We start from the raw sequence: 25,193 nt of genomic DNA, 5'->3' as shown, positions 1-25,193 counted from the left end.
TTTTATTACATTTCTGAAATTTAAAAAAGGAACTATGTCAAAAACTTAAACAACTTCCATTTGGCATATTATAATTGAATTCAGTCCCACCCAAAATTCCTTTCTTCCTTATAATAATATTTCCTTTGTTGAATCAAAGTATTTATTTTGTTCTAGGCCTTTACCTTATTTTATAGACTTATTTTATAAGATATTTTGGTTCTGAAACTTGAAAGGAATTTATTTCTGTTTATATGAACAGATTTACAATTTTCTTTATGTTTGACACAAATAATAGCATCATGCTGTAAAAATGAAATACTAGTTGAGCTTAAAAATATTCAACTCTCCATCTATTCCTAACCCAAATCCTCAGTGTACTATATTATTAACCCAAATTACCTCTTGTGACCAGCTGTTCTCAAATGTTAGTGTGAAAACTGATTACTTCAATAATTTATTAAAATGAAGATTATGTGGCTCCAATGTAGAATGGTAGGATGAGATACAAGAATTTTTATCTGTAACAAAGTCCATTATAGAATTATAAAATAGAGGGGTTCTCAGGTAGACTTAAGAATTACTGCATTTGACTGCTCTAGAACATTCACTTTTATAGGGCTGTCCTTTTGCTTGGGAAGTTCCTAGAAACATATTCCCTGAAAGCTCACATAACTAATTTATTTAAAAATAATTTCATTGAAGCAAAATTTATATACTATAAAATATACTCATAATAATATGATTCAAGGCTTTTAGTAAATTTATTGGATCATGTAATCATCATCACAATCAAATTCTAGGATATGCCCATTATTTCAAAAAATTTCCATATGTCTTTTTGCTGTCTTCATTTTACTTTCTGCCTTTTCTGGAGAGTTTATGTAAATGGAATCATGCATTATGGTCTTTTTTTGTTTGGCTTTTTCACTTAGCGTAGTGATTTGAGATAAATCCATGTTACTTTGAATCAGTGGTTCATTTGCTTTCATTGATGAATGGTATTCCATTGTTGAATTTAACATATTTTTAAAATATCTCACTAGCTGATAGACCTTTGGATTGTTTCCAGTTTTTATCAATTATGAATAATACTATAGATTTATGTATGAGTCTTTTTACATGCAATATATATGTATATTTTGAGATGGAGTTCCACTCTTGTTGCCCAGGCTGGAGTTCAATGGTGTGACCTCAGCTCACTACATCCTCCACCTCCAGGGTTCAAGTGATTCTTCTGCCTCAGCCTCCCGAGTGGTTGGGATTACAGGCATGTGCTGCCACACCCAGCTAATTTTGTATTTTTAGTAGAGACAGAGTTTCTCCATGTTGGTCAGGCTAGTCTTGAGCTCCCGACCTCAGATGATCCACCCACCTCCGCCTCCCAAAGTGCTAGGATAACAGGAGTGAGCCACCACACCTAGCCTATATTTATTATTGGGTAACTTTATATAATTGATTCTTAAAATCATATGTCCAATATTGAAATATTTTATTTCCATAATCAAAATGGCATTATAAAAACAATTTTTATTTCTCAAAGGGTTTATTTACATATATTGCTTATGTTGCATTAAAGATATGATTTATAGACCATGTGCCAGAGATCACTAGTTGTCTAAACCAACTTTTATGCTCCCTTTCTCTTTAAGAAACAAATTTTGACTTTCACTTGATGTGTTGTTACCTGAATGAAAATACTTTTCAAATTCCTTTGCAGTTAAGTGTGGCCATGTGATTAAGTCTCAGCCAGAGTTTTAACTAAATATGATGTTTAGAATTTCTAGGAAGGCTGCTTAGAGCAATTTTACCAAGCTTTGGTTCAGTGAAGGTATGTGCTTCTCCTCTCTGTTAGGGGTGAATAAAGTTAAAAATAAATCCTCCTATCAAAGGATAGGAGGATCAAATGCTAAACAGAGTGATTTGAAATGACCAAAACATGTTAGAGTCTTTCTAAGATGCATGCAGAAAAGACATGATCTCATTTTTTTGGTCTCATTTTATGTCTGCATACACCATTCCATAGTGTATCTGTACCACATTTTGTTTAGCCGTTCTGTCATTGATGGGCATTTTGCTTGATTCCATGTCCTTGCTATTATGAATAGTACTGTGGTGAACATTTATGTACATGCCTCTTTATGACAGAATGATTTATATTCCTCTGGGTATACACCCAGTAATGGGATTGCTGGGTTGAATGGTAGTTATGCTTTTAGCTCTTTGAGAAATTTCCTGTACTGCTTTCTACATGGCTGAACTAATTTACACTCCCACCAACACTGTATAAGTATTCCCTTTTCTCTGCAACCTTGCCACCATCCATTTTTTTTGTTTTTGACTTTTTAATAATAGCTATTCTGACTGATGTGAGATGGTATCTCATTGTTGCTTTTTGATTTGCATTTCTCTAATCATGAAGATATTGAGCTTTTTTTAAATATGCTTGTTGGCACATGTTTATCTTCTTTTTAAAAGTGTCTGTTCATGTCCTTTGCCCACTTTTAATAGGGTTGTTTGTTTTTCTATTGTAAGTTTAAATTGCTTTTGGATGCTAGATATTAGATCTTTGTCAGATGCAAAGTTTGCAAATGTTTTCTACCATTCTGTGTGTATACTCTGTTGATAGGTTCTGTTGCTGTGATGAAACTCTTAAGCTTAAAGTTCCCACTTATCAAATATGCTTTTGTTGTGACTGCTTTTGGCATATTTGTCATGAAATATTTGCCTGTTCCTGTGTCCCGGATGGTATTGCCTAGGTTTTCTTATAGAGTTTTTATAGTTTTGGGTTTTAGATTTTAAGTATTTAATTCATCTTGAGTTGATTTTTGTATATGGTGTAAAAAAGGAGTATACCTTCAACCTGCATATGGCTGGCCAGTTATCCCCGCACCATTTATTGAATAGGGAGTCTTTTCTCCAATACTTGTTTTTGTCAGCTTTGCTGAAGGTCAGATAGTCATAAGCGAAAAGCCTTATTTCTGGGTTCTATATTCTGTCCCATTCATCTATATGCTTGTTTTAGTAGCAGTACCATGCTATTTTCATTTTTGTAGCCCTCTGGTATAAGGACAGGTAATGCGATGCCTCCAGTTTTGTTCTTTTTATGTAGGATTGCCTTGGCTATTTTGATTCTTTTGTGGTTCCATATAAAGTTTTAAATAGTTTTTTCTATTCTGTAAAGAAAGTAGCTAGATAGGAATAGCATTGAATATGTTAATTGCTTTGAGCAGTATGGATATTTTAATGATATTAATTCTTCCTATCCATAAGCAGGGGATATTTTTCCATTTTTTGGTGTCATCTATTATTTCTTTGAGCAATGTTTTGTAATTCTCATTGTAGAGATCTTTTACCCTTACCTCCCAGGATAGCCGTATTCCTGAGAATTTTATTGGCTTTTTTTTTTTTTTTTTTGGCAATTGTGAATGGGATTGTTCTTGATTTGGCTTTCATCTTGGCTGTTGTTGATGTATAGCAATGCTGGTGATTTTTGTACATTGACTTTGTATTCTGAAATTTGCTGAAGTTCTTTATCAGATTAAGGAGCTTTAGGGATAAGACTATGGGATTTTCTAGATGTAGAATCAGGTTGTCTGCAAACAGAAATTATTTGACTCACTCTCTTTATTGAGAGTAAGTCAATTATGCCCTTTATTTCTTTCTCATGCCCGATTGCTCTGGCTAAGATTTCTAATGCTATTTTGAATAGAAGTGGTGAGACAGGGCATCCTTTTGCCAATTTCCAAGGGAAATGCTTCTAGCTTTTAACCATTCAGTATTATGTTGACTGTGGGTTTGTAATAGGTGGCTCATATAATTTTAAGCTATGTTTCTTTAATGTCTAGTTTATTGAGAGTTTTTAACAAAAAGGAGTGTTAAATTTTATTGAAGCCTTTTTCTGTGTCTATTTTGATTATCATGTTTTTTGTCTTTAATTCTGTTTATGTGATGAATCACATTTATTGATTTACTTATGTTGAACCAATCATAAACTCCGGGGATGAAGCCTGCTTGATCATAGTAGATTAGTTTTTTGATATGCTGCCTAATTTGGTTTGCAAGTATTTTGTTGAGGTTTTTTGCATCGATGGTTATCAAAAATATAGGCCTAGAGTTTTTGTTGTTGTTGTTGTGTCTCTGCCATGTTTTGGTTTCAGGGTAATACTGGCCTCATTGAATGAGTTGTGAAGGTGTGCCCCTCTTCAATTGTTCATAAAAGTTTCAGTAGGAATGATTCTGAATCCATCAGATCCTAGGCTGTTTCGCTTGGTAGGCTGTTTATTACTGATTCAATTTTGGAACTTGTTACTGGTCTGTTTAGGGAATCAACATATTCCTGGTTTAATCTTGGGAGGGTATATATATCCAGGAATTTATTCATCTCTCCTATGTTTTCTAGTTTGTGTGCATGCAGGTGTGTGTAGTAATTTCTGATGGTTATTTTTATTTCTGTGGTGTCAATAGTAACATTCCCTTTGTCATTTACTATTGTGTTTATTTGGATCTAATCTTTTTTCTTCTTTATTACTCTAGCTAGAAGCCTATCTATCTTTTTAATTTTTATGTAAAAACAACTACTGTATTTGTAGCTCTTTTGAATGGCTGTTTCTCAATTTCCTTCAGTTCCACTCTCATTATGATTATTTATTTCTTCTGCTAGCTTTGGTTTTGATTTGTTCTTGATTCTCTAATTCTTTCAGTTGAGATACTAGGTTGTTAATGTGAGGTCTTTCTAACTTTTTCACATGAACATTTACTGGCCACATAAATTTCCTGCTTAACATTGGCTTAGTGGTGTGTCAGAGATGCTGGTATGTTATATCTTTGTTCTTATTAGTTTCAAATAACTTCTTGATTTCTGCCTTAATAATTTACCCAACAGTCATTCAGGAGCATGTTAATTTCCATGTAATTGCATGGTTTTAAGTTATTTTCTCAGTCTCGACTTCTTTTTTTATTGTGCTGTGGTCTGAGAGTGTGCTTGGTATAATTTTTGTTCTTTTGCATTTGCTGAGGATTGTTTTATGTCTAAATATGTGGTCAGTTTTAGACTATATGCTATGTGGTAATGAGAATGTATATTCTGTTGTTTTAGGCTGGAGTTCTGTAGAGATCTATCAGATTCATTTGGTCCGATGTTGAGTTAAGGTCCTAAATATCTTTGTTAATTTTATGCCTTGATGATCTAATACTGTCAGTGGAGTGTAGAAGTCTCCCACCAATATTATGTGGGAGTCTACGTCTCTTAGTATATCTAGTTGTCTCTAACAGCTTGTCTTTATAAATCTGGGTGCTCCTATGTTGGATACATATATATTTAGGATAGTTACATTTTCTTATTGAATTGAACCCTTTACCATTATGTGATACCGTTGTTTATCTTTTTTGATCTTTGTTCGTTTCATGTCTGTTTTGCCTGAAATAAGGATTGCAATCACTGCTTTTTTCTGTTTTCCATTTGCTTGGTAGATTTTCCTCCATCCTTTTATTTTTAGCCCATGGATGTCATTACATTTGAAGTGGGTCTCTTAAAAACAGTGTACCATTGGGTCTTGCTTTTTGTATCTAACTTACCCACTCTGAGCCTTTTAAGTGGACCATTTAGTATGTTTACATTCAAGGTTATTACTGATATGTATGCTTCTGATTCTGTCATTGTGTTGTTAGCTTGTTATTATGCTGTTTTATTTCTATGGTTGTTTTATAGTGTCACTGATTTGTGTGTTTAAGTATGTTTTTATATCAGCTGGTAGCAGTCTTTCCTTTCTATATTTAGTGCTCCTTTCAAGATCTTTTGTAAGACAGGTCTGGTGGTAATGAACTCCCTCAATATTTGTTTATTTGAAAAAGATATGTCTCCTTTGCTTAGGAAGCTTAATTTGGCTGGATATAAAATGCTTGTTGAAGTTTTTTTCTTTAAGCCTGCAATCTCTTCTGGCTTCTAGGGTTTCAGCTGAGAGATCTGCTGTTAGCCTTATGGGGTTCCCTTTTTAAGTGACCTGCCTTTTCTCTCTAGCTGCCTTTAACACTCTTTTTTTTAGACCTTGGGAAATCTGACAATTATGTATCTTGGGGATGATCTTCTGTAGAATCTTGCAGAAGTTCTCTGTATTTCTTGAATTTGTCTGTTGGCCTCTCTAGCAAGGTTGGAGAATTTTTCTTGAACAATACCTGAAATATATTTTCCAAGTTGTCTTCTTTTTTTTTTTATTATCATCTGACTGTTTTATTTCAGAGAACCAGTCTTCAAGCTGTGTTTCCTGAATTTGTCTGTTGGCCTTTCTAGCAATGCTGAAGAAGTTTGCTTGTGTAGTCTTCTGAACTATGTTTTCCAAGTTGTTTTTCTTTTTTAAATTTATTTTTGTCTGACTGTCTTACTTTAGAGAGCCAGTCTTCAAGTTCTGAGATTGTTTTCTCAACTTGGTTTATTTTGCTGTTAATACTTGTGATTGCATCATGAAATTCTGTCAAATTCATTAGGTTTCTTTTTATATCATGTATTTCATCCTTCAGCTCCTATATTGTTTCATTGTGACTCTTTGTTTCCTTGGCTTGGGTTTGCCATTCTGCTCTATCTTGATGTTCATTCCTATGCACATTCTGAATTAAATTTCTGTCATTTCAGCAAGATGAGCCTGGTTAAGAACTCTTGTTGAGAACAGCTGTGGTTGTTTGGAGGACATATTACAATGGCCATTTGAATTGCTGACATTCCTGCATTTAGTTTTTCTCAATTCTGCATATGCGTGTTTCTTTAACTGCCATTTAGATTGGGTACAGTCAATGGATTTATTTTCTGATTTTTTTCACAGGGCTGAGGCTTTGTGCAGGTCTTTATTTGAAGCTGACATCTTGTCTTTGGTTTCAGACATAGCAAGGTGTTTTTGGTTTGAACCTTTAAGAAATAAGTCAATAGGTGACACTTAGGTGTATTGGTCAGTTGGTAGATTCTTTCTCGGTTTTATGGCTCCCCCATGTTTCTTAAAAGTTGCAGCCTTGTTCCCTCTTAACTCTCTAAAAGGGTGGGTTTTCTTCACCTTGAGTGCTGGTTGTAGATCACAGCTTGTCACTCCTGGGCTGTCCACTGCAGCTCTGGGGTAATCTCAGTATTATGTTCCTTCTCCAATGTGGAAGCAGCAGAGGAAGGAATCTTGGTAGTGGTTGTGGCCAAGTGTTTTTGGTTGTCACCTATGGGCTCCCCCTTAGAGAGATGCAGGTCAGCAATCACTCATTGTGATGAGCCCAGGATGAAGGATTCATGCTATGAGCCCAAGCCAAAAGTTCCATGTCTGGTGGCAAGCTGTGGGGTAGGGTTGGGACCTGTGGGAGATGGACTGGCATCCTCTACTTGGGTCGACTGCAGCTTATTATAGATGTGGATAAGACCCTAATGATCTTTGGTTCTTTGTCAGTCTGAGGGTAGCAACTGCAGAGGCAGTGGCAGAGAGGCTTTTAGTTGCCCCTGGGGGCCCTGTCCAGGAAGTTGACAAGCTGCTCCTGCCTCTATAGCTCCGGCGGGAGGAAGCTAAAGACCCAAGCTTGGAGGACCTGCTCAGTGAAGAGATATGGGAACAGGCATCCACGTAACAGTCTGAGGTTTTTATCATAAGGAATGCTGGTTTGTATTGAAAGCTTTCTCTGTATCTACTGAGATGATCATATGGTTTTCTTAATTCTGCTTGTGTGATGAATCACATTATTGATTTGTGTATGTTGACTAGCCTTACATCCCATCCCAGAAATAAAGCCCACTTAATCATAGTGTATTAGCTTTTCGATGTGGTGCTGGATTGTTTGATGGTATATTCTTAAAAATTGTTTGTGTCTACGTTTAGGCTATTGGCCTGAAGTTTTCTTTATTTCATTCATTTTGTTGTTGTTATTGTTGTGTTTCTTCCAGATCTTGGTATTAGGCTGATGCTGGCTTTATACAATTAGTTATGCCGGCACCCCACCTCATCAATTTTTGGAATAGTTTCATAGAATTGATACCAGTTTTTCTTTGCATGTCTGGTAGACTTCAGCTGTGACTCCATCTGGTCTAGGAAACATTTTGGCTGGTAGATTTTTTTTTTAATAGCACATGTGATTTTATGAAAACTTAAATACAATATTAAAAACTCCCCAATAAATAAGACAAAAATAAAAGAAAACTTGGGAGATAATGTTTTTGATGAAGCTCGACAGTCCAGATCATAAAGGAGCAAGGATACATTTATATCTGGAACACTGTTGAGCCTGTTTTTAGACTAGGTTTTTCTTTTAAGCTCATCACAGCCTAAAGTGATTTCACAACACTCAACTAATAGGTCATTTTCTATTATTTGAAATACAGTCTTCTGGAATAATGCTCCCATGCCTCTTCTTCTAATGTCATGCAAAACGTTAAGCAGTCCACAGAGAAAGTGTTCCACAGGCAATAAATGTAGAATATGGTGCATATGCATTGCCTTCTTAGAAATTGACAATGCACACTACCATATTACTATCTCTGAGAAATCCTATACTGAAAAGAAATATATTATCCAATCTTTATCAAGCATTAGCATATAATCCTTCCCATGTATTTATTGTGTCAAAGAGAAAATATATCCCTAATATGTGGATATTTTAAAAGAATAAAAACAACAATACCGTATTTTTGATTTTATAAAATGGAGTCAAAATTATTTTCAGATAAAAAGTCATAGCTTTACTAGATTTAGATTTTGTTGTCTTAAAACATGATATATATATATATATATATATGGTTGCTTTTTTAGGTTCTGGGACACATGTGAAGGACAGGCAGGATTGTTGCATAGATTACATGACCTATCTGGTCATGTTACAGACATGGCAATGTGGTTTGCTGCCTACATCCCCATCACCTATATCTGGCATTTCTCCCCATGTTATCCCTCCCCAAATCCCTACCCCTCACTGTTCCTCCCCTAGTCCCCCCCCCAACAGACCTCAGTGTGTGATGCTCCCCTCCCTGTGTCCATGGGTTGGCAGGATTTTTTTTATTACTGATTTCATTTCAGATCTTGATATTCTATTCAGGGTTTTGATCTCTTCCTGATTCATTGAGGTGTTGTGTATTTCTAAGAATTTATCATTTTTTTTCTAGATTTTCTCATTTGTGCACATAGAGTTGTTTATAGTTTTCTTTGAGGATCTTTTGTATTTCTGTGGGACTGGTTGTAATGTCATATTTGTCATTTTTGGTTGTACTTATTTTTATCTTCTTTTTTTGTTGTTAGTCTATCTAATAGTTTTTAAATTTTATTTATTTTTTCAAAAAACAAATTTAGTTTCATTAATCTTTTGTATGACTTTTCACATATCAATTTTATTAAACTTTTTTCTAATTTTAGTTATTATTTTTTCTTTTTCTGCTAGTTTTGAATTATTTTTTCTGGTTCCTGTAGGTGCAAAGTTAGATTATTAACTTGAGGTCTTTCTAACTTTTCGATGAAGGGATTTAACCTTATAAACTTTCCTCTTAACACTGCTTTACTGGATCTCAGAGATTTTGGTTGGTTGTATCCCTATTTTCATCAATTTCAAATATATATTTACATTTCTGCCTTAATTTAGATGTTCATCCATGAGTTATTCAGGAGAAAATTGTTTAATTTACATGAATTTGTGCAGATTGAGAGAGCCTCTTGATAGCAGTTTCTATTTTTATTGCACTGTGGTCCAAGAGTGTGCTAGGCATGATTTCAAATTTTTTTGAATTTTTTGAGACTTACTTTATGACTGAGAATTTGGTCAGTTTTAGAACATGTTCTATGCATAGCTTTCAGTAATGAATATTCTTGGTTGTTGGGTGGGATTTTCTGTATAAGTCTATTAGGTTCAACTGGTTAAGTGTCTAATTTAAATTGAGAATTTGTTATCCAGAATTTATTTTCAGAACTTTCTGCCTAAATTATCCATCTAACACCATAGTAAAGTGCTGAGGTCTCCGACTATTATTTTGAGGTTATCAAAGTCATTTTGTATGTCAAGAAGAACTTGTTTTATGAATCTGAGCACTACAATGTTTGGTGCATATATATTTAAAATAGTTGTCTTCTTTTTTGACTGTACCCTTTATCATTATGTAATATGCATCTTAATATTGATTTAAAGTTCCTTTTATCTGCTGTGAGAGTAGCAACTCCTCTTTTTTAGTTTCACATTTGCATGGTAGATCTTACTCCATACCTTTACTTTAAGTCTGAATATGTCCTAACAATGAGATGGGTTTGTTGAAGAAGTCAGAGGGTTGGATCATGGATTTTTATCCAGATTGCTACTATGTATTTTAAATGGGGTATTTAGCCCATTACATTCAGGATTCACATTTATATGTAAGTTTGACCCTGTTATCATGTTGTTAGCTGATTGTTATATAGATTGGATTTTGTGATTGCTCTATAGTACCTGTTGGCTATGTGCTTCAGTGTGTCATTATGGTAGCAAGTGTCATTGTTTCAATTCCATGTTTAATACTTTCTCATGGATCTGTTTTAAAGCTGGCATAGTTGAAATATATTCCTTTAGGATTTGCTTGTCTGAGAGGAATTTTGTTTTTCCTTCACTAACGAAGTTTACTTTGGCAAGATATGAATTCTTAGTTGGAATTTCATTTCTTTAAAGATGCTGAAAATAGGCACCCAGTTTATTCTAGCTTGCAGTGATCTGCTGAGGGGTGTGCTGCTAACCTGATAGTGTTTCCTCTGTACATGACTTATCCTTAATTCTAGCTGCCTTTAAGATGTTTTTCTTTTGTGTTGATCTTGATGAATCTAATGACTATGTGCCTTGAGAATGGTTTTCTTTTATAAAATCTCACCAGGGTTTTCTTTATTTCTTGGATTTATATGTCAATACCTCTAGTGACATTAGAGAAATTTTCATGAACAGTATCTTCAAATATCTTTTCCAAGTTATTTATTCTCTGTCTTTCTCTCTCAGGAATGTAATGAGTTGTAGAATTGGTCTCTTTACATAATCTTATATTTCTCAGAGGTTTTGTTTATTTTTTAAAATATTTTTTCTTTTTTGAGTTGCTTTGAAGAATTGTTCTTCAACTTCAGAGATTATTTCCTCAACTTAGTCTATTCCGTTGTAAATACTTCTGATTGCATTATGACATTATTTTAGTGACTTTTTTAGCTCGAGAAGGTCAGTTTTGTTCTTTCTTAAGATGAATATTTCTTCATTCAGCTCTTGAACAGTTTTCCTGGATTTGGGATTTCACCTTTTTCTTGACCTTCAATGGGTTTTCCTGCCATCCAGATTATGAATTCTATGTCTATTGTTTTGGTCATTTCTGACTGTCTAAGAACCATTACTAGGGAGTTAGTGGACTCATTTGAAGGTAAGAGGATACTGATTTTTTTCATTGCCACAGTTGTACTGGTTCTTTTTCATATGCAAAGAGTGGTGTTCTTTTAACTGTGGTGTAATATGGGTATAGTCAGTTGACTTTGTTTTTGGATGTTTTCAGAGGACTAAGGACCTGTACAGTGTCTTTATTTTTTGCTTAATTTTTTCCCTTGGTTTCACAAGGGAGTATATCAGCAAGATATTTTTGGAGTCACAGTTTGGGCTGTGATCCATTATATGGTGCTTAAGAGTAGTAGTTGGTAGATAGGCTGTTACTCATCTACACTGCTCCTCTGTATTTTCTTATGTTTGCCACAGTGCTCTGAGGTGACAGGCAGAGAGCAGTGTCCCTCACTAGGTCCACTCCTGCTCTTTGGGAAAGCCCACTTCTATCACTAGCACTGCACCTATGTTTCTTTTGTTAGGTGTTCCAGGCTGTGGGGCTCTCTGGGGCAGAGGCCTCAGCAAGGAGTCTAAGAGTGTAAGCTTCTCTTGCTCGAGTGCTGACCACAGATCTTACCTTGACACTCCTGAGCCATGCACTGTAGCCCTAGTGCAAGGTCAGGCTTTTTATTCTCTCCCCAGCTTGAGGCATCAGGGGCAAGGGCCTTAGTAACAATGACAGAATGTCTTTTACTTGTCTTTGGGAGCTGTACTGCAGAGGAACACAGAGCTGCTGCCAATTGGAACAATCAGCCAATGGTGGGGTGGCTGCCTGTTGGCCCAAGCTGAACTTGCTTTGCCTGGTAAAGAGCAGGGGGAAGAGTAGAGGGGCTCTCAGGAAAGACAATCTGGCCTCCTTTCTATAGGGTGGCTGTTGTATGCTATAGGTGCAAGTAAAGCACAGGCTTTTTGCTCCCTTCCCAGCCTGAAGTCAGCAAAAGCAGGTACAACAGCAGCCAGTGGCAGAAGGGCTATTAGTTGATTCTGAAATTACCACCCAAAAGATGCACAAAGCCATTGCCAATGGGAATGTTCAGCTGAGGGTGGAACAGCTAGGTTTTGGGCCCACTGCAAAGGTTGGTGGGGTTTTCTTGGTGAGGAGCAGGGAGGAAGCAGTTTGTGGGGAAGACAGGCTGGCCTTTTCCCCATAGGGTGGCTGTGGCTACTGGAGGTGCCAGTAAAGCAATAAGGGAATCAGGGTCTTTGTTTCCTCACTAGCCTGATGGCAGCAAAAGCGAGTACCACTGTGGCAGCAATGGCAGAAAGACTGTTGGTTGGCTCTCAGCGTTCCACCCCAAAAAATGCAGGGCCACCACCATTGAAGTGATCAGGCAGGGATAGGGCAGCTGCACTGGGGGCATACGCCATCCCTGCTGTCGAGTGAGGAGTAGCAGGGATGAGAACCCCAGTGGAAAATGGCCCTGAAGCTTTTCTGTACAGGAACCTGGGACAGTTCTCAGGCTCTCTGCTCCCTCTCTAGCCTGCGAGCAGTAGGGGTTGAGTGGTGGCAACAGGCTATCCTGGTGGGCCTGTTGGTTACTTCTGGATGCTCCCTCCCAGAGAAATGGAGAACTAGATGGCAACCTCAGCCAGGGTTGGGGTGGTTGTGTGACAACCTAACTTGGGCTAGGCTGACAGACTCCATTTTAGCGAAAACTCCAACCTCACTTCCCCCTCCCTGCCTTGGCCCCTCAGGTTCCTAATTGGGTCATGCTGTACTCAGAGTTGTGAAGCACTGAGGTTTGAAGCACGCTGTTCTCAGCACCTGTAACCATTGTAACCTCATCCTGCTTGGCAAGCCCCTCTGTGTAGAAAGTACCTGAACACCCCCCTTAGTGATTGTATAGAAAGTTCCCCCTGCTACCCTTCTTAATGCCTCCTACTAACTTGCTTTTTCTGCTTCTGTAAAATTCTGCTTCAGCTAGGTACCCCCTCCCCTACCTAAATCAAGATATAAAAGATAATCAAGCCCCTTCCTCAGGGCCTAGAGAATTTTGAATGTTAGCTGTCTTTTGGTTACTGGCTAATAAAAAAACTCTTAATTTGGAACTCAGAGTGTGGTGCGTTCCTTCTAACTCACTTGGATACAACAGTTGCCCTGGGGGCCCAGGCAAGTGGGGGTTTGCCTGGTGATATGGTTTGGCTATACCCCTACCCAAATCTCATCTTGAATTCCCACATGTTGTGAGAGGGACCTGGTGGGAGATAATTGAATCATGGGGCCAGGTCTTTTCCATGCTGTTTTCATGATAGTGAATAAGTCTAACAACAACTGATGGTTTGGAAAAGAGGCATTTCCCTGCACAGTCTCTCTTTGCCTGCTGCCATCCATGTAAGACATGACCTGCTCTTGCTTGTCTTCTGCCATGATTATGAAGCTTCCCTAGCCACGTGGAAATGTGAGTCCAATTAAACCTCTTACTTTTGTAAGTTGCCCAGTCTTGGGTATGTCTTTATCAGCAGTCTGAAAATAGACTAATATGTCTGGTGAGATACAGAAGAGACAAAGCCTGTAGGCCATCTGCTACTCAGCACTGTGGATGTGACCCCTATGCTGGGGGTATGCAAGAGTGTAGCCTCCCTTGTTGGTCTATAGCACCTGGCTCTAGGTTGCTCATGGGCCCAAGGCTCGTGGGCTCCATGTGGGCTTGAGCAGGGGCTCTGCCCTGAGCTGCTCTCCATGTTGGTCTGGAGGTCTTAAGTGGATCGGGGGATTTCCTGTGCTTGGGACTGCAAAGATCAGTGACGGAAGTCTGGCCCCTGAGGGCTGTCACTCATTCACTTCATCCTTCCCTCTGCTGGGCGACTCTCCTGGCTTCACGCCAATCCCAGTAAAGCAGCTGTCCTGCCTCACTCCTCTCTGCTCTTTATGGATTGCCATTGCTTCCTTGTTGAATCCCAATGTGGCCTCCTGGATGATGCACTTAAAGAGTTAGTGTTTACTCAGCACTCTGTCTTCTCTCTGTGAGAGTCTCTCACCCTCATGCTTCTAGTCAACCATCTAGTTTCTGCTTTTAAAGGCTTTCAACTGATTGGATGATCCCCACCCACATTATCCAGAGTAATCTCTTTTACTTGAAGACTGCTGATTGTAGATGTTAACTATATCTACAAAATAACATTCACAGCAACACCTAAATTGGTGCTTGGTTGTATTACTGTGTTGTTACAGCCTAGCCAAGTGGACTCATAAAACTGACATTTACACATGGGCTATGGATTAAATCTGTCTTGACACAAAGAAAGACAGTGGTCTAGTTTTGAGAGGTTTTTTTTTTCTATTTAATATAAACTTAAATTTATTGTCTGTCATTTGCATTTTAAAATAAACACACAGAATAATCAATCAAATGAAATGTGTAGAACTATATGGTAACTGGAGCAAAAACTAACTTTGATTATTTTCTGAAACCAAATAAAAATGAAAAACAATTATATAAAAGACAGAAGTAATTGTTCTGTCTTTGCCTAGGTTCCATTGAAGTAGAGGCTGAGATAGAGCCTTGTGTTTAATTCATTTGGGAATGTAAGCCTAGGATGCAAGAGTGAGGGACATGTGAGTACACAGGGAAAAATTAGGAACAAAAACTTGTGTCTATCACAGGAGCCAATTAAATGAATAAAGAGTATGAGTACTTCACTTCTGAGGAATCTTATAAAATGCACTTCAGAATTGGCTTCAATTTTCTATTGGTCTAAGGTAGCCACCCTGGCCAACACCCCACACTTCTGCATGTGAGTGCCAAATAGATTTCTAAGACACTGGGGCAGAAAGTGTGCAGGCTCAGGGGAGAGTCTGTTAGATTGCAGCCGTGAGAAGCTGGCCATGTCTTAGGAAACTGGCATCTGAAGTGGTAGCTGGGCTAAGAGGTGGGCCAGGGTAAGAGGTGGGGTTATGAAGATAGAAGAGATGCATAAGTGGTGCCCAGACATGTTCCTAGTATGTACAATGATGTTCAATAAAGCCATCCTCTGTATCTGTCTGTTTCACTGTCAGTAGAACATCTGTGTCATTAAAAATATTCCCTTAAATTTCTCACAAGCAAATGCAGCCATTTCTTTATTAGCTTTGATATACCCAGATGACTAGAATAGACACTGAATGGCTGAAGAGATGCATTTTTCAAATGTTAGAAAAATGAAGTAATTTTCTCCTAGACTTGAGGATTCATTATTTCAACATGAAATATGGCTTCTTGATTGAGGCTTCAGGTCCTCTTTCAGGGACTTTTCCATCCAATACATCCTGCATTGTTTTGTCAGACAAATCTTTTTATTCTGTTCCTTTTGAACAAATTGAGGCATCTTGCCCCAGTGTTTCTGATAACATTAAAACTAATTTTGAGTTTTAAAACACTGCTTTCAGCATTTGAATAATTCCCAGAACATATTCATCAACTTATAGTGTTCTTCTCTCTGAGAGAGAAACTATTATTTTATTTTCCTGATATTCCTGTTGGTAAATCTTATGGTCTATTGAATCACAGTACCTCAATATGAGGTATTTTAAACTATTTTAAAACATTTTTCTTTAAAAATTAACTCTTCTTTCTTTGCTCGATGCATTGTGCATGAGCCACTGGTCACAAATATAGCTTGCATATGTATATATGTTTTTAACTCAAGAAGTTTAGAATTTCACTAACAAATATTTTCTCTGAAAAAGAATACTGTAAATGGAAGGTTCCTGTATATATATAATTGTCATATAATGTTAATTAGGACAAACATCATTTCGTCAGTTTTAATCATTACTGCAAAAAATATAAATTTACATGTTACTTTCTTATTCGTTCATCTCTTGTTTGGGAGATCTTCTCCCTGATACATTTTTAATTATGATTACTGGATTCCTCCAGGTCTCATTAAAATAAAATTTTCTGAAATATGCAATATTTCAGAAAATAATTGACTGATGAATAATGATAGCAAAATTCATTGTGTTCCTACCATGTGCCAAACATTGCACTAAGTACTTCACATACATTACTTCATTAAGTTCTCAAAAAGACCCAATCAACAGATGAGGACACTGAAGCATTTTTAGTGACCTAGTTTGTCAAGCACTGCAGAGTCAATAAAATACAGGTTAGTCTGTCTCTATTATCAGTATGACAAACCTAATTTTAAAGACACTGCAGAAGCTGTCACTACACTAAAACATTTTTAATTTCTGCTTGATACACATCATTGTCTCCACATTAATCCTTTGTGCGGCTCTCATATAAGGTCTTCTGAAAGGTATAGCTTTGACAAGAGTTTCTGTAATATTTTTCCTCATAATCTTAATTTCAATCTTAATTTATACACAGTCTTTCTTCTTTTTACCACAGTGGAAAATGTATTCTTCCTCTCTATCACTATTAAATACCACTATCACTATTACTCTGCCATTTCTTTATTGCTTCTGTCTCCTCTAATACACTGTGCATGGAATCATTCTTTCTTGCCTGTAAGTTTAATTGCTCTCTTGCCTCTACAGGGACAGGGAAAATAAGACCTAAATTGTCAAATGCCATAAAAACAAAGTAAAATTTAGATTAATAGGGTAAGTAGAGGGGTGTTCTAGATTGATAAGAAAGAATGGGCAAAGGAAGAATAATTTTGGCAAGTCCAACAGATAGCAAAGACTTAACTGTAACTAGCAGAGAGACAGAAATTTGGCCTAGTTCACCAAGAGCTTGAAATTCTAACCTGGGAGTGTATTTCAATTAAAATACCTGAAAGAGCTTTGCTAGGTCCTTGATGAGGAAGTAAAGAAATGAACTACTGTTTCTGAACAATATTTCAGGTGAGTATGAGAAAAAGAAACTGCAATGGAAAGTATCTCGAAACAGAGAAATTAGTTGAAAGGTATTTCAACCAAATATTGGTGGAAAGACCTAGTCTTGTAGGTGACTCTGAAAAATATTGTGGTAGAAACATCAGTAAACTATAATGTCTAAATTGATAGTCAATGGAACGGTGTACAGTCAGAATGTAATACAAGACAATATGAAAATTATTAGAATAATGGACCTAGAGATTGATAGTTCCTATAGTATAGTATAATTTTCTATGAGGAGATCTAAGAAAAGCATTTTTACTCGTATTGTTGAAAGCCAGAAAATTTTGCAAGTTCTCAGAAAAAAAAGGATTTGGTATTCAAAGAACATAGTTTCATAATCATTATTTTTAATTAATTTTAAGGGAATATGTACTATAATGTGGAAATTATTTCAGGTTGTAATGCATTTACTTTGTGTAATTCACTTGTGTATTCACAGAGTTGACCTTTTGTGGCTCGATCAATAGTTTCAAAGTGATCTTTAAATATCAGCCTTATTTTTTATATCCTAATCTGTGCTACTTACATATCTCTTTTTTTTTCTCTAAACTTCTGTTTTGGATTCTATCTTACTTTGATATTTGAATATAGGCGGGGTACAACTTTTAAATATCTGCTTAATAGACAAATATATTAACATAAGCCATCTATTCACCTACTAACATTAGGTTCATCGGGAATTTCCTCCTGTCTGTGACCTAGAACCCTGCATGAGTTTTCTTTCTGTCACTGTTCATTTATTAATGTGTATTATTTATTGGGCACTTAAGAAGTGCTAGCGCTAAGGAGCCATGTGTAACCTAGAACTTTGGGAAATTATATTCTAGTAGGTAGGAAGTGAGAAAAAATAAGTAAATAAATAAATGGTATATATCTGATTGTGGAAACTGCTTTAAAGGAAATAATTATGGTATTGTGATAAAAAAATATGGAAAGAAAAGTCAAAATTAGACAGAATGGTCAGCAAAGACCTTTCTGAAGACGTGCTTTTGAGAGAAGACCTGAAAAATGAGAACACTAACCGCGCTAAGTGCCAGATGAAAAGTATCTGCCGCAAAGAAAATAACAGTTAAAGGCTAGGATTGTAAACTCTTAGAGGAAAACGCTGAGATAAATTTTTATGACCTTGTATTTAGCAAAAAATCCCTAGACAATTTCAGAAGCACAAGATCAACAAAAGATAAAAATAGATAAATTGGGCGTCTTCAAAATTAAAAATGATTGTGCTTAAAGAGAACCATCAAACAAGTGAAAAGACAATATATAGAATGAGGGCAAATACTTGCAAATCACATATCTGTCTAGAACATATAAACAGTTCTAACAACTCAATGATGAAAAGGCAACTAAATTAAAAATGGAGAAAAAATTCAAATAGGTATTTCTCCAAAGACAATATGTAAATGGCCTATAAGTGCATAAAAATATGCTTAACGTCATGAGTAATCAAGGAAAAGTAAATGGAAACATCAGTGAGATACCATTTCACATCCAGTAGGATATTTTAGTCCTTTTGTGATGCTCTAACAAAACTGCCTTAAGCTGGGTGGCTTGCAAACAACAGAAATTTATGTCCCTCAGTTCTGGAGGATGGGAAGTCTAAGATCATGGCATGAACAAATTTGAAGTATGCTGAGGCCATGCTTCTTCATAGACAGAACCTCCTCCTTGTGTCCTCATTTGTTGGAAAGGGTGAGCTAGCTCTCTCGGATCTCTTTTATAGGGGCACTAATTCCATTCATGATGGCTCTGTTCTCACAATCTAATTGCATCCCAAAGGTCCCACTTCCTAATACTATCACCTTGGGATCTAAGATTTGGAGATATGAATTTTTGGGGAACATAGACATTCAGTTCATTGCAGATGCTATAATTTAAAAGTCAGATAACAACAAGTGTTGGCAAAGATATGGAGAGATTAGAATTGTCATACACTGTGAATAGGAATGTAAAATGGTACAACTGCTTTGGCAAACAGATTGATAGTTTCTAAAACAATTAAACATATATATACCATATGACCCAGCAAGTCTACTACCAGAAGTGTATTAAAGAGATATGGAAATATATGTCCACATAAAAACTTGTTCATGGATGTTTATAACAGCATTATTCATGATAGTCAAAAGGTAGAAACAACCCAAATGTACATTAACAGACAGATTTATAAATAATATAGGGTATATCAATACAATGGAATACTATTTGACCATAAAAAGAAAGGAAGTACTGACACATGCTATGATATAAATAAAACTTGAAAACATTATGGTGAAAGAAGACAGTCACAAAAGAAAACATATTACATTATTTCATTCATGTAAAAAATCTAGAATAAGAAAGTATATAGAGACATAAAATAGATTAGCAGTTGCTTACAGATGGAGGTGGGGGATAGCAGGATAGGTAACTGATAGTAGCTAAAGGGTATACCATTTTATGAAGTGATAAAAATATTCTAAAATTGACTGTGGTATGGCTACACATATCTGTGAATATATTAAAAACCATGATATTATACATATTATATGAATTATATGGTATGTGAATTACATCTCAATAAAGTTAGGGTCTTTTTTGTTTGTTTTATAAAAAGTTCCTATAGAACACAGCCTTCATGGCTGAATTAGAATAATATGAATTGAGGTTGGAGACATGACAGGGCCAGATCTCAGAAAACCTAGGATGTCCACTAACCTGTGAGCTTCCCCTTCTTTCCTACTAACTCTCACCTCAGTAGCTTCTGCCTGACATCTGGGATTACTAGCAGGTACTGAGTAGCTGTTGCAATTACCTTCAAAGCCATCTCCATAACGTATGACTTTTCTCTACTGGCAAAACCAAATCTCAGCTTTCCCAGGAAAATGAGTGATAAAAATGGGAGTCCCACATCTCAGGGTGAATTTAACAGTTTCCTTCTCCTATTTTAAAAAGTTATCCACATACTCACCTTGAGACTTGGTTATTATCCCTGTTCCCCTTTGTATTTCCTCTCTTATTTACTTTTCAGGAAAAGTAGATCAGTGTCTGGGAAATTAGGGGAGAAAAGTATAGGTTTCCATATGGATCTGCACATGAAGTTTATTTATTTATTTATTTATTATTGTACTTTAGATTATAGGGTACATGTGCAGTAATGCAGGATTGTTGTATAAGTATATACATGGCAATGTAGTTTGTTGCCTCCAACCCCCCCATCACCTATATCTGGCATTTCTCTCTATGTTATCCCTCCCCAACCTCCCCACCCTCCTGCTGTTCCTCCCCTGCCTCCCCGAAAAGACCCCAGGATGTGATGCTCCCCTCCCTGTGTCCATGTGTTCTCACTGTTCAACACCCACCTGTGAGTAAGAATATGTGGTGTTTGATTTTCTGTTCTTGTGTCAGTTTGCTTAGAATGATGGTTTCCAGATTCATCTGTGTCCCTACAAAAGACACAAACTCATCATTTTTTATAGCTGCATACTATTCCATGGTGTATATGTGCCACATTTTCCTTGTCCAATCTATTGTTGATGGGCATTTGTATTGGTTCCAGGTCTTTGCTATTGTAAACAGTGCTGCAAAGAACATATGTATGCATGTGTCTTTATAACAGAATGATTTATCATTCTTTGGATATATGCCCAGTAATGGGATTGCTGGGTCAAATGGGATTTCTATTTCTAGGTCCTTGAGGAAGCATGACAGTGTCTTCCACAATGGTTGAACTAATTTACACTCCCATCAGCAGTGTAAAAGTGTTCCTATTTCTCCACATCCTCTCCAGCACCTGTTGTCTCCAGAATTTTTAATAATTGCCAAAGTTTTTAATTAATGTTAAAAGGTTTTCTGTACTTGGACATGCAGCATTTGCATTGTAGCATGCCTGACACAAAAGGGGCAGGATATCACACGTGATCTGAAACCCATTCTTTGTCCATGTTTCCATTTCTTCAATTATGACATAGAATAATAATACATGAGAAGGGAAAATTACATGAAATGAGGGAAACAACCATTTATTGAGAGCCTACTGTGTACAAAACCCATTGCTCAAAACACATCATATAATATAAGTCTCTGGACAATTCTTTCCTATACATAATTTGGATTTAATATTTTACCAAATCACCTGAGGTTCAAATGTATTGTTCTTTTCCAAAATGGCCACACACGTGTGGCGGGGGGGCCTCTGAAATTTGAGATAGAGTTAGGAGGTGACAAGAAGGTGGGTTGCAGTGCAGTATGGAAAGGGTGATGCTCTGAAAACTGCCACAGTGAATTCTGAAATGTCCAAGAATTTTAAATTTGAACATGAGCTTCAAGAATGTTCTGAGAGTAGGTAAATGGAACATACTTGTTTAATATTGTTACTTTAATTTCTAAGTAAATTTAGACCTATGGTATGTGATCTCCTTTTGTCCTTTTGTCTCAGGCCCTTCAGCATTGAATGCAGGCTCATGTCTATGTATGTAAGCATGTAGGGGTTGCAATGTAGACATAGGGGTGGGCACAGCCCAGGTTAGATTAAGGAACTGACATTGCATTTACAGAATATAATACATGGAGACCAAATAATTTACAGAGCTTGATATATGAAGGCAAAATAACATGATACGTGAAGACTGAATATTTGTTGAGCACAGAATCTTGAAGAAACTATTTGGCTCCATGGAGGATGTTTCTCCTAGGTACCCCTCTATAAAGGAAGAAAGAATAGATTTGCATGGCAGTCTAAAGAGGAGAGCCCTTATGAAGCGACCTCAGGCTGGGAGACATGGGCACAATTGAGAGAGTGTCTGTTGCTGACCAGAAGTAGAAACTCCTCAGTGTCATCTTAGACATTTACTTTTGAAACAATTCGCAGCAGCACAAGACTTCAAACAACTTCCTTTGTCCTTTTCGTTTTTTCAGAAGCAGTAGGGAATCCTGTGTGAATAAGAAAAGCAACCCAACCCTACCTCTGGCTGAAACAGAGTAGAGGATGGTAGTTGGTTGGGAATATAACTGAACACTTAAAAACACTCACTTCCACTTTGAGGGTGCACCCAGTGAAGCAAGCATCTCTTTTTTCTTTTTCTTTTCTTTTCTTTTTTTTTTTTTTTTGAGATGGAGTTTGGCTCTTGTTGCCCAGGCTGGAGTGCAATAGCGCAATCTCAGCTCACTGCGACCTCTGCCTCCTGGATTCAAGCAATACTCCTGCCTCAGCCTCCCGAGTAGCTGGGACTACAGGCTGTGCCACCATGCCCAGCTAATTTTTGTATTTTCAGTAGAGATGGGGTTTCATCATGTTGACCAGGATGGCCTCGATCTCTAGACCTTGTGATCCACCTGCCTCCCAAAGTGCTTGGATTATAGGCGTGAGCCACCACACCCAGCCAAGAATTCTCTCTTATTCTGTCCACAGATCAGAGGGTATGGAGTTGAAAGGAGTGCAGGGTGACAGGTAAAGAAAGAGAAATAACAGAAATTATTATTAAGGTAGATGCAAAATCCATTGGGAATAAGTAGTTTTACCAATCATGGGTGAGTTAGGAAGATATTTATCTTCCTTCTAATATATTCAGATCAAGGGTCACAAAGAAATATTGACAGGATGAATTCAGCCTGCTGACACTTTGCATTCTGGCACATGACATTTGAGTTTGTTTGATGTATTTAGATAAGGAAACATACATACAGTTCTCCCCTTCCTAAAGATTCGCATTATTTTTCATTTTATATTTATATTACCTTTCTGACTCTGGAAGCATTCTAGTTTGTGGCGGGCCTGAAGCTTAGAACATGTTATCTCTGAAAATTAATACTTATTCCTGGAAGGTGTGTGTGTGTGTGTGTGTGTGTGTGTGTGTGTGTGAGAGAGAGAGAGAGAGAGAGAGAGAGAGAGAGAGAGAGAGAGAGAGAGAAAGTGGAAAAAGAGAGGCAGAGAAAGAGACACAGAAAGAAAAGAATGACAGGACAGGGAAGCAACAACAGAACGCAGGTTCTGAGCAGAAAACATCAGATAAATGTATGCAGCCATTAGCTGCAGCATTTACTGATATGGCAGCCTCTTAGTGAGCTTGACATTGGGTGTTCACCCTCTCCCTGACACCACTAGGAGATTGGGACCTAGTAGACTGAGCACATTAGTAGAAACATATTGCTATAGATTGAATTGCATTTCCCCCAAATTCTTATTTTGAAACTTTATCCTCCTAAGTAACTATATTTGAAGAAGTTTTTGGGTGGTAATTAAGGTTAAATGAGGTCATAAGGCTGAGGTACTAATTCAACAGGATTGGTATCCTCATTAACATAGAAAGAGAGAGAGTGATCTCTCTCCACTCATGTGCATGCACTAAAAACAGGCCTTGTGAGGACACAGCAAGGAGGCCATCTGTAAGCCAAGAAGAGAGCCATCACCAGAAACCAAACCCTGCTGGAATTCTAATCAAAATTTCAGCTCCCAGAACAGTAAGAAAATAGATTTCTGTTTAAGTTACCCAGTCTATGGTATTTTGTTATGACAGCCTTAGCTGATTAATACTCATATTAGAAAGAAAGAAACATGGATTTCACAGTGAGTCAACCTCTACAGTAATAAGGTTTCCTCCCAGGTGATCAGAAAAAGGAGGTACCAGAGAGTTGTATATTGAGAACAGGGTAGTAAGAACAGAAAATGGGATATTTAAATGGAGTTTAACTTTGGGATGCTTTTCTTTTGTGCTCTAGGAAAGTCATATTTAGAGCATTGATTGAAATTTTTCTATCCCCTTTTACAAAGAAATTATCTGTAGTGACCTTACCCCTTAGGAAAAATCTGATAGACTTCTTTGGTGTTGTTTTTTGTTATGGGAAATAAAGATGTAAATGTTCTTTCAACTTTTCTTCAGAGAGAGATGTAGACTATCAAAATAGAAAGGAAATCAGAGAGAGAGGGAGGGATGGAGAGAGAGAGACAGAGAGACATAATACACACTGACTGCCTGGCGAAATTTGGTATGGTAGGGAGAGCACAAGTTAATGAGTAGCCACTGCCTGGTGGACAAAAGTGAAATGAATATGAAATAGCCCTTTCTTTCTCAAGCTAAGAATAGAGAGATAACCTCAATGAGTCCTAAAAGGCTTGCTGAAACTGGAATTCGAGTAACTTATGTAGCGTTATATGAAGTAACTAGACTCAACATTACTTTGCAATCCTAAATCCTCAGCCTCTAATTCCAAAAGAGAGAGAATACACAGGAATACCTGGAGTGAAATTTTTTCTACCATGTACTTTTGGACTGATAATGGGTCATACCAAGAGAATAGAAGGGATTCAAAGACAAATCATCACACAGTCTTTTGCAATGACTGGCCCTCTAGAGGGTGTGGAGATGAGAATGTGATCAGGGCATTTGAAAAGTACATCTATCTCAGCTCCGATGTTTCTGGTATATATACGTGCAAAGTATGACTCAGTGTATAGGTTAGAAGATTTTACTGTATTTCCAGGCCCCTATACTCAATGTATACTGTACCTTGTATGAGGAATGAAAATAGGTGTAATGTCATTTTGTTTTGTAAAAGATCTGCTTTTATGTCTGTAGAGCATGTACTGAAAATACAGATAATAAAATATTGAGTCAGCATTAGCTGTAAGACTATGATAAGGTTTCCATGAGAAATGAGATAATAATGTCTTGCATGTGTATTGCACTTGATAAATTATCACAGATGATCACATTTAATCTTGACAATAGCCCTTTAATCTTGGTAAAATAAATATTATACTGTTTTTGCAAGTCCATCTAATTTGTAGATTAAAGTTTACAAAGTAAATCAACAAGAACTTGGTGAGTACAAGTCCGGTGCTCCATCCACCACGCCACAGCTGTTCTGCTAGAGGAATTTTCTAAATCTGTTATTGAAATATTTAAATTAAATTAACTTTTTATAATTTACCAGTTCAGGTCCTTTAACTTTGCTCACAAATTTAATTGTAACAAAGAATATGAACTTACTCTTCTCACTGGGTCATTAGATATTACAACTTTTAGAATTATATTTTAGGATTGGTGAAATATTTATTTTTGAAACCAAGAATACTTGGAGACGTTTACAAGGCCATGTG

This window comes from Callithrix jacchus, chromosome 4 (genome assembly GCF_049354715.1).
Source record: "Callithrix jacchus isolate 240 chromosome 4, calJac240_pri, whole genome shotgun sequence".
NCBI classification, from domain to species: Eukaryota; Metazoa; Chordata; class Mammalia; order Primates; family Cebidae; genus Callithrix; species Callithrix jacchus.
Note: the sequence above shows the minus strand (reverse complement) of the source record.